We start from the raw sequence: 13,894 nt of genomic DNA on the forward strand, positions 1-13,894 counted from the left end.
AAAAAAAATTGTGTATTTTAGATATTGGGCCTGATTCTCCAGCGCGAATGGAATGTGACAACAATGAATTCCTCAAAGTCACATGATCCAGGTCACCGTATCGCCGAAGGCGATTGCCCAGACGTGAGAGGTTCATTTTGGAGTAAAATACTCAATGAACTACAAATGGTGCAGTGTTCATTGAAATATATGTCAAAGCTTGTGTTTTTTGCAAAGGCTCTATGTATTCAATGTGTTTCATGAATATATATTTGTTTTGTTTTAAAAATTTTCATTCCTTGTTACAAATATGTACAGGAAATAATTTGGTTCATCTTTATAAACGTTTTCCTCTTATTATAATTGATGAAAAATAATATCACTGGGATAGGAAAACAAATAAAAATATATTTTCAAATCTGTTTTTGCATAGTCCCTTTGCATTAATATGAGTGTATGTTATTTCAATTGTTTTGATTTCGCATCCGTGTTTTGATTCCGCATTCATTTTTTCACTTAGTGTCCGGTGCTGATTTTAGCGTAATTATTGCTAAAAGTTTATCGGAAGGTTGACTATTCTTTATAACATTACAGTGAACATTAATTTTATAGTAGCCTCACATAAAAGCCATCAAGGTAAGATATATTTATTATCGCATTTAAATAAATTTAAAAGCTAAATTTTGTTCACAGACAATGAGCCGATAAAAATGATAGAGCTGTCAAGGATCTTGTAATTCCACTGTCCGAAACTGCGCTGTTATCGTTTGGATTCCCACTGGATGAGCCCGGTGAGCACGCATCTCGCATCTACCTTATGGTCAAGCTGGGTCTTGAAATGGATAAGCACAGATGATACTCCATCCGCAACTACTGATGAAGATGCTCCTCCTCTAGTGGATGACACCGAGGATGCCTCACACATGGAAGAAGTTGATTAAACATATACAGTTTTTAACTACTTAAGTAGCTTTTCGTAATTTTTGAAAGTCTGATTTGTGTTTTTGGAGAAAGGAAACGGTATGCTGAATTGAGTTTCTCGTATCAGTTAGGGTCAACTATTGTAAACTTTCAATTTGATGTTGTACCGCGTTATAACGGCTGCAGAAGATGTATATTCTTGTCATTAGTAATAGCATACCAAATACTTGAACTGACTACATGTTAATAATAAATATAAATTATTTCAAAATGCACAGTTTAAATGGATTGCATTCGAAATTGCCTATTTTTGACCGAAAATTCTCACAATGTAGATGATGACTACAGTTTTGAATCTGGAGTAGTGATTGCCCGTTTGGAACGGCGAATGATTAGAGATCGTTCAAGTCCATTGGAAACGCTTAATCCTATTTTTGGCTACCATTACTGGTACTAGTCGATAACAAATGAGGATACGTCTTCAAAAGGCACAAAATGGCATGTTTTTCCATTGCAATCGCCCACGAGAATTGAGTGAGTGTTCATGAGAGTTCATTCAAGCTAAAAATCTCACCACAGTCGCCTTCGGAAATTGAGTGAGACAGTTTTTGCGAGCTGTCACTTCTCATTCGCGCATCAGAATCAGCCCCATTGTAAATTCAAGTTTTTTTTTTGTGAATAAAAAAAGAGTATAATGTTTTTTGTGACATTTTAACATCAATACTCTATAACTCTTTCTAAGATACAACTCATAGTTTTTGAGATATAAATTATCAAAGATTTCTCTTACCAAAATCGATACGCTCTTTTCATAAGTTACACTTGAGTCAAAAAATTCCCAAATGCTGTGGAAAACTCATATTTCCTCCAACTCAAACGGAATACCGTTTTATCTCATATTCCGAACACTTAAGCTTTGATGGCCATTAAACAGTGTCTCATTACTCAAAATGGTACTCTTTTGCGAAATGATTTTGACTACAATAAAATTTGATTTACAAATACAAATTCATGGTGAAAACTAAAAATATGTTTAGTCCTTTTTGTCTCAAATTCTGAACAACATTTTTGTCACTGACTCATATTCCGAAAACTTTTGTCTCAAATTCCGAACAGCAATTTAAAAATGAATGCGATTTAAAAAAAATCATAACTTTTAAACTACTGGACCGATTCATATGATCGATATATCAAATGAAAGTCAATTAGCTAGTCTTCTTTGGAAAAATGCTCGCAAGAAATTGGATTTTCCTTTTGTAATTATTGATTGTTTTTGTTCCTTATAGTTTACATGGTTTCGGGACCAAGGGCGCTATATCGGTATCAACACCTGTAAATGATGTTAAAATTAAGTGCATAACCCAATGAATGTCAGAGTTTTGAATAATCAATTAATTATAACATTAAAATTCAGTTAAATAACATTTAAAAATGAAGTATTCACAATTTGATTCATGCGTAGAAACTTGATTCATATTCCGAAAACTAATTTTAATGAAGATTTCTGCATGAAATATCATTTTATTTCATCCATTTCTTGTAGATTTTTACCATTTCTAGCACTTAACATGAAAACAACATTTATCATTGGTTTTGACTGTCACTTTTTTGCAAATACGTAATATTGTAAATTATAGGCTGTATCGACGCCTGTAAATGATGTTAAAATGAAGGGTATGACCAAAAGAATTTCAGGGTTTTAATTATTCATTTATTTATAACATTAAAATACAGTAAATTTATATTTGAAAATGAAGTGTTCGCAATTTGAATCATGCGTAGAAACTTTATTCATATTCCGAACACTAATTTTAATGAAGATTTCTGCATGAAATATCATTTTATTTCATTCATTTATTGTAGATTCTTACCATTTCTAGCACTTAACATGAAAACAACAAACACAATAGTTGAAAAAACTACAAAAACTGAAAAATTAACGATGCTAGTTTTTTACATTTCATCATTGGTTTGGCTGTCACTTTTTTGCAAAAGCTTAATATCATAAATTATAGGCTGTATCGACACCAGTAAATGATGTTAAAATGAAGGCTATATCCCAAAGAATTCCAGGGTTTTGATTATTCAATTATTTATAACATTAAAGTTCAGTAAATTCAAATTTGACGAAATTCTGCATAAAATATCATTTTTTCCACCCATTTATTGTAGGTTCATACATTCTCTAGCACTTAACATGAAAACAACAAACAAAATAGTTGAAACAACTACCAAAACTGAAACATGAGACAAAACGGTACAGAATTTCGTTCGAATAAAAAATACAAGTTTTTCAAATCGGCAGTTTTAGTTCGATTTCATTTGGAATTGTACATTAGGTAGTGAAGGTCTTCTGGACCGTTAGTACCGATTTTGGAAGCAGGGGATCATTAAATCATGCAATCCAAACCAATGTCCGTGTCAACTGTGTGATATTGAGGAAAATAATTTCCAGTGGTGCGTCCAACTAACCCCCTACTATTCGCACATTCGCGAAAATTCCAACAATGTAGCACATGACAAACAATGGAGGTGTGTAATTGGCACCTCCCCCCATTTGCTGCCAGTTTAGTTAGTATTCATGAATGCACGCATCGATGCCGGCGTCTGGCGGCGGCTCATGATTTCTGCTGTTACCGCTGCCAACTCTCAATGTCCTATGGCTATGGCCGAGCGGAATGCAGCTGCTGTAATGAGATCTGCGCCGCCACCACCACCGCAAACCGGATTGTTTTCGCTCGGATTGACGTGAGAGCCGCGATTGCTGCTGCGTTAAGCGGCGTTCGAGAATAGCGCTTAGGAGTTTAATAAGTAATTTTCCCCGACCCCCGCGTGTTCGTTGGTTAGCGAATATGATCTGAATTCGGTGTAGTTTGTTGTAATATTGTGATAGATTTAGAGTCATTATAATTTCAATACAACGGCTATAAATCACACTCTGATGTTGAGTTCAGAACGAACAGCTGAGATATAGATTAAATGTTTTAACATAAAGTATATATAGCCGACTTTCAGGTGAATATGAGTATCAACTGTGAAAAACATCCAACGTCCATCGTGCGTCATTTGCTGTACGCAGTCTGAACATGCTCACACTCTCGCCTATGGCGAAGTTTTCCGTCCACCGACCAGGCAACATTACATGGGAAGATGTCGCACAAATGTGAGCTACGAGATGCAAGAGTTAAAAGCGTTCATTTGAACGGGAATACAAACATGCTTGAAATTGAACCTTGTTTATCAATTTTATTCAAAGTTTATTAATTATTTAATCCATATTAATCAACACAGAATGAAAACAAATCAATAATAAATTTTCGATTCAAAAATTTGCGCAATTTGTAATTATTTATTTCCATTCATACTAGGTGACTTGGGGCCACTTCGGTTCTTTATTCTTGTTAGATGGTTCTTCGACCCCTTCACCTCAAAAGGGAATTCCATTACGAAAAAAAAATATAAAAAACTGTGCTTATTTCCATGTGGCATTTATACCCATGAGGTTTTTACGTATTTTTTTCTCTGCGGTTATTTTCGTTGCTCTTATTTACTTGCGTTTTTCCGTTGTCATTTCTACCAAATTTCCACTGAAACATCGGAATCGTATGTTTTTACATCTTCAAAGACATGATTCCCATCAATAAGTCCTCTCTACCATTCTTCAAAGGCACTGGATGACAGAAAGATTAGACGTGGGAATATGAGCAGAACACAACATTCAGACATTAGACGCGTACATGGCCAATGCTCAATGGGTAAAAATGCAAAAAACGCATGTCGTTTTCAGCCAAAAATTTAGAACGGTGATGTCCGAGAGCAGAATTCGAATTTTCTGCAGGTATAGTATTTTTTCCCAGGTGATTCGATTTAAATTGATATTGTCAATCATATACATATTGTCAAACATTGGTCAATAAGGAGGGTTCTCTATTTTTTTTCTGCATTATAGTTATTTTAGTTTTTTTGGCTAGTTCGTCCTTAAAAACTTGACACTGGCATTCTGTTAATATATTTTCTTCTTACAAATCTTGTTTTTTGGTATAGAATACTGTCAAAAAGATAAAACACAAACACTACTGCTTCCTAGCCCTTTGCTCTGATGAGAATATGGCGTTTTCCCGTTTCTCACCACTAATCTAATGGGTTCAATTACTTTTTCATGTATAAGACGGTAATTACGTTTTATGTCCACTTCTCTCACTTCTGGAAATATTATTTCTTACTTTTTATGTTTTGTCATACCACCATTTTATACCGAATATCTTATACAAATATAAATGAAAGTCAAGCAATAGTTCTAAAAATAGCATTTTTCCTTTTCTCTTTTCAGGTCAGTGTGAGATGTATTGTAACTTCAAAAATTTCCTCGGATGCATTTTCTTTTACTAGTAAGTGAATATTAAATAAGCTCTTTTCTTTCGGCTTCGTGGATCCTTGCTTTTAAATCTCAGAGACGTCTTCGATAACTTAGGTGACAATGATGAGAAAGGCTATTTGGTTAATCTATTATAAATAAATGAAGGATGATTATGTTATTACAAATTTCGAAAAAAAACTATAGGAATGAGCTCACGCTAAAGCCATTTTTTCTTCCCTGTAAGGCTCCTCAAAGTCGGAAATGTCAGAGCCCACATAGCGATGTTTTTATATTAGCTCATTGTTGAAATAATGAATGGTAATTTACATATTTGATTAAATTTTCTCACATCAAAGAACAAAAGAAAATGAGAATAAATGTAATAAATTTGAGGAGGATTTTGCATTTTGTGGAAAGTTCTGACTTCGAGATTTTTTTTGACGTAGAATTAAGTTTTTCGGAAACATATTGGGGATACAATAAACATCAATTGCATCACGAAAAAGTCCAATTGCGAACGCCGCCATGAGTCATTAATTGTCCCGAGAACGATTATTCCTAGGAAAAAGTGGTATACATAGTTTTTCATGTAGAACCGCATGTGGATTCCATTTTTAATGTTACTTTTCTTAAGTGGTTACGATTTCACAAACTATTGAAATTCAAAAAAAAAATCAATAATTCGTATATCCATTTTGGAGAGTTTACCACTGTACCACTGTGCGTCAAACTTTGTTAAATTGGAAAGGCATTCCAATTAAAATATAAAAATATTTTATATTTTATATATATAAAAATATATGAACAGACATCTGCAAATTGTGATTTTGGTTTTTTTTTTTTATCTTCGCTTATTTTTCGTCGGCCTATTTCCGCCACTTTAGTGCCAATCACCGACATCAGGGAGGCGACTCCACCTATTCCTACCTATTAGACTCAACAACTCATGAGCCGGGCCAACTTCTTTTACATCCGCTCCGAAGGAAGACGTAACCAGAGATTTTTCGCCTCAGAAAATCCCAACGACGCCAGCTGGGATTGAACCCAGGCCGATCGGATTGTGAGGCTGTTACGCTAACCATACAACCACTGGCGCCGTCTGTGATTTTGGTTAGCTTCCATCATATTTATCAAGTTTCGACAAACTCAAAGAAGGTCGCGTTGAAATTTGCTGTTTTTTCGGTTGATTGGGCGTGGAATTGCTCTACTGCTTCCGACATTTCGTATACAGGTCGGACTCGATTATATACAATACAGTTTGGAAAAATATATATATTTTTTATATTTAAAATATGACTTATTTCATGAAGAAATGTAACTTTTCAACGTTAAGGTGAAATTTAATTGGATTTTTCATGTACAGTGGGGTAAAATGGTGGTTTTTGAAGATTTTGCTTAAATTTTCACCAGAAGTTGTTTATATCGATATTGTCGCCAAATTAAGAGAGATAGAAGTTGGGTGTCAAAGAACAAATTGTAGAGCTGTTAGAGAGCTTCAATTCAATTTATAGAAACAATCTGGTTTGATATAAATTTTTAGGATAAAATTAATAATACAGGTCGGACTCGATTATCCGGGATTCGATTATCCGGAATTTAGACTCGATTAAAGGGTGTGTCACATCAAATTGCATCACGGAAAAAACGCTGTAGAAATTTAATTTTAAGGAATTATATCTTCAGCTTTTGCTTATAATCAGATAAGAGTGTATAGATTACGTTGGCCATGCTTCACTGTAAATTTTTCGTAAATTTGGAAAATGTCGAACGAAAAAGAGCGTCGTGAATTAATCCTGTGCACTCATTTCGAGAATCCGGAGTTGTCACATCGGGACATCGGTAAGATGCTGGGAATCGTCCAATCCACGGTCAGCAGAGTACTAAAACGATGCAAATCCAAGATGACGGCCACTAGAAAATGGCGGAACCCCATCAATATGGGTATCAGAATTCTCAGAACCCCATCAATATTTTCTCAGAACCTCATCAATATGGGTATCTAATGAAAGGGCTTGACTAGTAGAATATAGTTATTTATGAAAAATGCAAATTTAAGATGGCGACCACTACAAAATGGCGAATTACCTGTTTTCTCAGAACCCCATCAATATGGGTATCAAATGAAAAGGGTTGCCTAGTAGAACACAGTTATTTATGAAAAATGCCAAAAAATGTATAAAAAGAAAGTTCTCGACTAGTAGAACAGCAGATAATGTAAAATCCAATTTCAAGATGGCCGCAGTTCCCAAACAACTAATTACTTTTTGAAAGGTTTCGTTCATCTTGACCTGTTTCTATGCATGTTTGAATGTTTGTTGGGTTGTCCCACATTAATAGAAAATTGACCCCGTTCCTGTTGAATGATTGATCTGAAATTTGGAACATACATTTAATTCTACAGTCATTATAAAACTGCGTATTCCATGATCTCGATTATATACAGTTTTAGACTCGATTATATTCAGTTTGGAAAAAAATATTTCTTTTTATGTTTCAATTATGGCTTATTTCATGAAGAAATGTAACCTTTTAACGTTAAGGTGAAGTTTAAGTGGCTATTACATGTACAGTGGGGTAAAAATCGTGATTTTTGAAGATTTTGCTTGAATTTTCACCAGGAATTGTTTATATCGATATTGCAGCCAAATAAGAAAGATAGAACTTGTGCATCAAGGCACAAATTGTGGAGCGGTTAAAGAAATTCATTTTAATTGATAGAAACAATCTAGTTTAATATAATTTTTTAGGATAAAATTAATAATACCACATTAAAAATTATTAACTTTTAAGTGTTTCACTTCCAAAATGTTATTGAAATTCACTAATTTAGTTGTTCCACTACTATATCATGTACTAAATTTTCTCATCTTTCAAATGAAAGCATCATAATCGTCTTCCGTAGCGTACTTTTTAATGTATAGCCAGTTTGAAGCCACAGAGTCCGAAACAGAAAAAGTTCTATAACTCGAACATATGCGTAGAAGGTTTTTTTCATCTAATATGATCGTCTATCATATCCTGAAAGAATCTGGATAAATTTTTTTTTTCATGTGAGAAAGGTGTTTTCTGACTTTAAGGGGGATGAATCAAAAATCAAATTCCTCTTTTATATTCAAAAAACGAAAAATACATGCAAAAAAACGAGTGAAAAACATTTTTTTTGACTTGATTATATACAGTGAAAAGAAATCAGAAACTGTATATAATCGAGTCCGCGCTGTATCATTGCGAGCTGGACTTCTGTGAAGTTGTCGGTTCAGGACCAGTATTTTTGAAGGTATCTAAAAAAGGGACTTCCGATTTGGCCCCTGTTTTCCTCTTTTTTAGCATTCAACAATCACACCGACCGATAGGAAACATAGTTTAATAACTATACTATACAATTCAACGCTGAAATTGCAAAAAAAACAAGAATTTTATGTCATAAATGGCCGTTGCAATTTTGGGGGTCCGGTCTGAGCCAACCTCCCCTATTTAATAACCACAATTAGAAGAAAAACCATGCCAATATTCTATGTTTGAAGTATTGCTGCAGAGTCTTGAATGGAGATTGCTTTGAACAAAATTCATATCCATATTCATCAGGATATCCATAAAATGTTTACAAATTTCCCAAAACTCAAAAGTTATATCTATTTCCAAAATGCTTGTTGCGGCAACACAATAAGGCGGAAAGAAAGTACTGTTGTGAAATTGAATTTGTTTGTGTAGCCATTCCATTATTCATTATTCTGCCCCCACGCAATGTTGGTCTCTCTCTCTGTTCATTCAATAGCTCCTCTGAGGTCGACAAACTGGAAAATCCTACGCATAAACTTCCTTTCTCCCTCTCGAAGCCGGCATCCGCTTGTGCGACTTGTTAGAGAATTGCCAACACTAGACAAGAGAACTGACAACACTAACGCGGGTTATAAGCTGAAGCACCCACTGCGTTACATTGGCGGGATGAAACGCGTGAATTGGGCCAGTTATTTTGATAGGGCAAGTGTAGGTAGCATCCTCTTTCCCCAAGCCTTGCATAACAGCAATTGCAATTAGTCATACTTTTTCGCCCCTTTCCTCGCTTCTCCTCCGCATCTATTTTTTTTCGGTAGCCTCAAATGGGAAATCCTTGCTGTTGCTCCACGATTGCGTCATCTCTTTCGTGTTTTCCACACATAGAACATACAATCTTCCGCACAAACATTCGCGCAGCGAAACGAAGCCGACAAAGGCGCACGATGAGTAATAGGAAGGATTTCATCTCTCCCCCCACAACACCAGTTTTGCTCCGTTTCCCGCGAAACGAAATAAAAACACAAACCAACCGCGGCCTCTCTCAAGGAAAAGTTTGTGTGCAAGAAGTGCCGAGAATTTGTAACTAATGTCTATATGGGAATTTCCACCGCTTTCGGAAAATTGTCCCCCGGCACTTGCTTGCGCAACAGAGATAGAGAGAGAGACACATACACACAAGCGTTCGCGAATATCCTGGCGTTTCATCTCTCTCCCTCGCGCTACGATGAGTCACTGGAGATTTCCTGAGAAAGTGGAACATGATTAAGTTCTGGTTGATTGTGTTCCCCCACTGAGAAACGGTGAAAGTGGATAGCGGGGATTGGAGGGATAACGCGATAATGAATGTGATGTGAGTAAATTTTCCCAGATGACAAACTATGAACGGAACAGTTGTTTAATTGTTGTTTATAATCTTCATCGAATGAAGTGGGGAGGGGATTTCTGAGTCCGAAAAGCTCTGCTCTTCTTTCTACTTTCGAAGATACTGATAGCAAAATATTGTTCAGCAAAGTTTGTCGTTAGACAAGGGATGGTGTCATTATATTTGTCATTCCATTTTTCTAAGAACAAGTACAGAGTGTCATATAGATCAGTTAATTTAGTATTAACTCGTTTGTCTGCTCTCAGCCACCATACCTTTTTAACCGTTCTGATCGTTTGTCTGCTCCACCACAGCAAGAAGCCGTGCTTATCTTATGTTTTCCTCAACCAAATATCAATTTATGCTTTTCCTGAACGAAGCTTGATGTCTAGTGAACCTGTTCACGAATCAATAGGTACTTAGTATCAAACATAGTAGTCACCCACACCAAACAACACATAGTTGAATACATAGGAATGTGGGAAAAAAATCAGAACAGCAGAACTTAGCCATTGTAACACTTTGGTGTGATGGAAAAGATTATTCATAAGTATCAGCACTACTGTTTACATAAATGTCTTATGTTATTTGAATAATCGCATAAGTGTCTCAAGCGACAAAATCTTTGTTCATCTGAATAGAAAAGTTCTAATCATTTCGGATACGCAGAAATCATTATTTGAGTAACTACTGGTTCAATTTATGTTGAAGTAGTTAATACGTATACATAAAGTTCACAAAAAAAAGAAAACAATGTTTGTTTTTCTTAATCTTACATGTGGCAAAGCTTTTTCAAGGAAACATAATTTCGACCAGTACGATAACCATGCCCAAATTTAATACGACCGCAAAGGGTTAATACTTGTTCAACCTTGACACAGTAACAGGTTTTTTTTTGCGATGGAAAAAATGAGTATATAATTCTTATTTTTACTATAGTGCCAAACAAAAATTCTCTAACGACTGTCAAACGTTTGTAGGGATCCCTCACTAAAAACTATTCACCTGATTTGGTCTGTTCTCACACCTCAAAAAATTCATGTGTGGGCAACAATTTACGTTGAGTGAAAAGAAAATAGTAACCATGGAAGCGTTTTTTAGACAGTCGCCAGGATTTTCATTTCAGATTCAAAACTCCACAAATCACGAGACGACGCATGACCTAACGAGCTACCTGTTCAATCAACTATGGTGTGTGTATTTTCTATCGTTTCTATCGGCTTCGTTCAGCAGAAAACTTTGAACCTCAAATATAATTTTACGCAAGACAGAGCATTAGTAGTAGTGCTTCATACATAGCTGACTGCGTTTGCTCTGTCGCGCTTGGAAATACAAAAAAAAGTTTGAATGGCGGTTAGTTCAGATGAAAGGTTTGAACCCGGTAATCATTACTATTTATTTCGTAGTGTTGTGTTCTGTTGCGTACAGGTTGTGTGGTGTAGTCAAGTGTAGCCATCCGATTACACTCTTCACAATGGAGAAGTTTCACCCAAACAAAAAAGAAAATAAGGATATTCGAAACACAGTCAACTCTCCCTAACTCGATATCCAAAGGGACCATCGAGTTAGGGAGGTATCGAGATACAGAAGATTTTTTCCTAATTTTTTTTTTATGTCTCAAATTGTCATATATTAGGGTAAGTGTCCCAATTATGGTATGAATTTGAATTTTTGATTCATTCCCTTAAAGTGAAAAAACACCTTTCTCATATAAAAAAAAAATTTTTTCCAGAATCTTTCAGGAGGTGATAGACGGTTATATTTCACGAAAAAAATCCTTCTACGCATATGTTAGAATTTCAACGATGACAGACTTATAGAACTTTTTCTTTGTTTCGGATTCTGTTGGCTCAAACTGACTCTACATTGAAAAGTATGCTACGTAATCCGATTTTGTTGCTTTCATTTGAAAGATGAGAAAATTTAGTACAGGATATAGTAGTGGAACATCTAAATTAGTGGATTAAACATTTTTGAAGGAAAATTTAAAAGTTTTTTTTTATTTGTAACTAGCTAACCCGGCAAACTTCGTCCCGCCCATTTACTTGATTAATTCTCGAGTAATGCAGAAATTTGTGTTTTATTTGTATGGCAGCCACCCCTAAGAGAGGGGGGAGGGGTATCTAACCACCATAGAAACATTCATTGCACCCTAAAGTTTCCATATGCCTAATTTGGTTTAATTTTCTTGATTAAATCTCGGGTAATGCAAAATTTGGGTAAAAAAAAATTGTGTTTCATTTGTACGGCAGCCCCCTCTAAGAGAGGGGGAAGGAGTATCTTAACACCATAGAAACATTTATTGCATCCTAAAACCTCCACATGCCAAATTTGGTTTCATTTGCTTGATTAATTCTCGAGTAATGCAGAAATTTGTGTTTCATTTGTATGGCAGCCCCCCCTTTGAGTGGGGGAAGGACTGTCTAACCATCATAGAAACGCAGAAATTTGTGTTTCATTTGTATGGCAGCCCCCCCCTTAAAGAGGGGGAGGGGTCTCAAAATATCACGAAAACCTTCCCCGGCCCCAAAAACCCCTACATACCAATTTTCATGTCGATCGGTTCAGTAGTTTCCGAGTCTATAAGAATCAGATAGACAGACAGACATCACTCCATTTTTATATATATAGATAGATTATTAATTTTATCCTAAAAATTCATACTAAACTTGATTGTTTCTATCAATTAAATTAAAGCTCTCTAATCTCTCTACAATTTGTTCTTTGACGCCCAACTTCTATCTCTCTTAATTTCGCTGCAATATCGGTATAAACAATTCCTGATGAAGATTCAATCAAAATCTTCAAAAATCGCGATTTTTAACCCACTGTACTTATAAAAGCCACTTAAATTTCACCTTAATGCTGAAAGGTTAATTTTTTTTCTTGAAATTATTCATATTTGAATTATAAAAAAAAACTTTTTTTTTCAAACTGTATACAATCGAGTCCTAAATTTTACATAATCGAGTTTGTATATAATCGAGTCCGACTTGCATGAGGCACTAGGTTAACAAAGAAAATATTGATTAAGTATGTTACTCAAACTGAATTGTAACGATCACGTAGGAACTGTTCAATCACAAAGAAATGTTCGAATAGTTTCACAGGAACATTTTAGTTGATTTCAATATTCCGGACATATTCTTCAGGTTTGATTAAACATTCGAAATAACATCTCAATAGAACTACTATCTTCAGCGTTTTTCTCAGGTTTTTCAACACTTTCCAGTATATCGGTATCTGGCATCAGATCACAGCAAATCACGTTTTGGTCCTTTTTGCACTAATTATTAAAAGACATTGAGCAATCGAACGGTATTGTACCGTCGACATCAGCAAGCTCACGACGCATTAATTATGCCAGCGGAATATCACTCCCGTCCATGTTGGTTGTGCTTTGAAGTTAAGAATTCCCAGTTTCTGGACAAATTCTCAAGCCATATCCCGAAGAATAGAAGAGGGGTAATTTATTTTAATTTTCCATTCCGATTCCATTTTTACTTTAGTTTGAGTAGTGTTGATACCGCACTTTGTGCAATACTGAAATTATTTGCAGCTTCAGACCCCTTCCGTCCATATTTTTCGACCTGCTCGATGATGCTCAAACCTTGCGCAATGGTTAGCGTTTTGATTGTTCGCTTGAAAGGTTTCTCGTGGTTTTCCATACTTGAAAAGAAATTGTTTGATGACACGAACACTCCGTCTTCACTTTCAAGGGCAATTGAAATCTGAGGTAATAACGCACAAAAACATGTACGCGAAAATCAATCGAGTTAGGGAGGTGAAAATCCATGGAAAAATGAATCAAAACACATCGAGTAAGAGAGGCATCGAGTTAGGGAGGTATCGTGTTATGGAGAGAAGAATGCTTGTAAAATCGAAGGTGCCATGAAATCCATCGAGTTAGGGAAATATCGAGATACAGAACATCGAGTTAGGGAGAGTTGACTGTAATATGGAAATTCAAAATAAATCACCTTCGATAATTCCTCATT

At 35.4% G+C, this 13,894-nt stretch overlaps 1 protein-coding gene across 9 annotated transcripts in view; it reads left to right on the forward strand.

Moving 5' to 3' along the window:
• The window catches only part of LOC129764506 (protein split ends), a 268,076-nt gene that overhangs the window by 130,301 nt on the left and 123,881 nt on the right, over positions 1–13,894 (forward strand). For 2 of the 9 annotated variants that reach the window (XM_055763638.1, XM_055763636.1), the window contains exon 2: positions 5,231–5,288. The exons of the other annotated variants lie outside the window; for them this stretch is intronic. The gene's annotated coding sequence lies outside the window, so the exon portion shown is untranslated. The remainder of the gene's footprint in view (positions 1–5,230; positions 5,289–13,894) is intronic. 9 annotated transcript variants of the gene reach the window in all.

The sequence above is a fragment of the Toxorhynchites rutilus genome, chromosome 2, assembly GCF_029784135.1.
Source record: "Toxorhynchites rutilus septentrionalis strain SRP chromosome 2, ASM2978413v1, whole genome shotgun sequence".
Taxonomy (NCBI): Eukaryota; Metazoa; Arthropoda; class Insecta; order Diptera; family Culicidae; genus Toxorhynchites; species Toxorhynchites rutilus.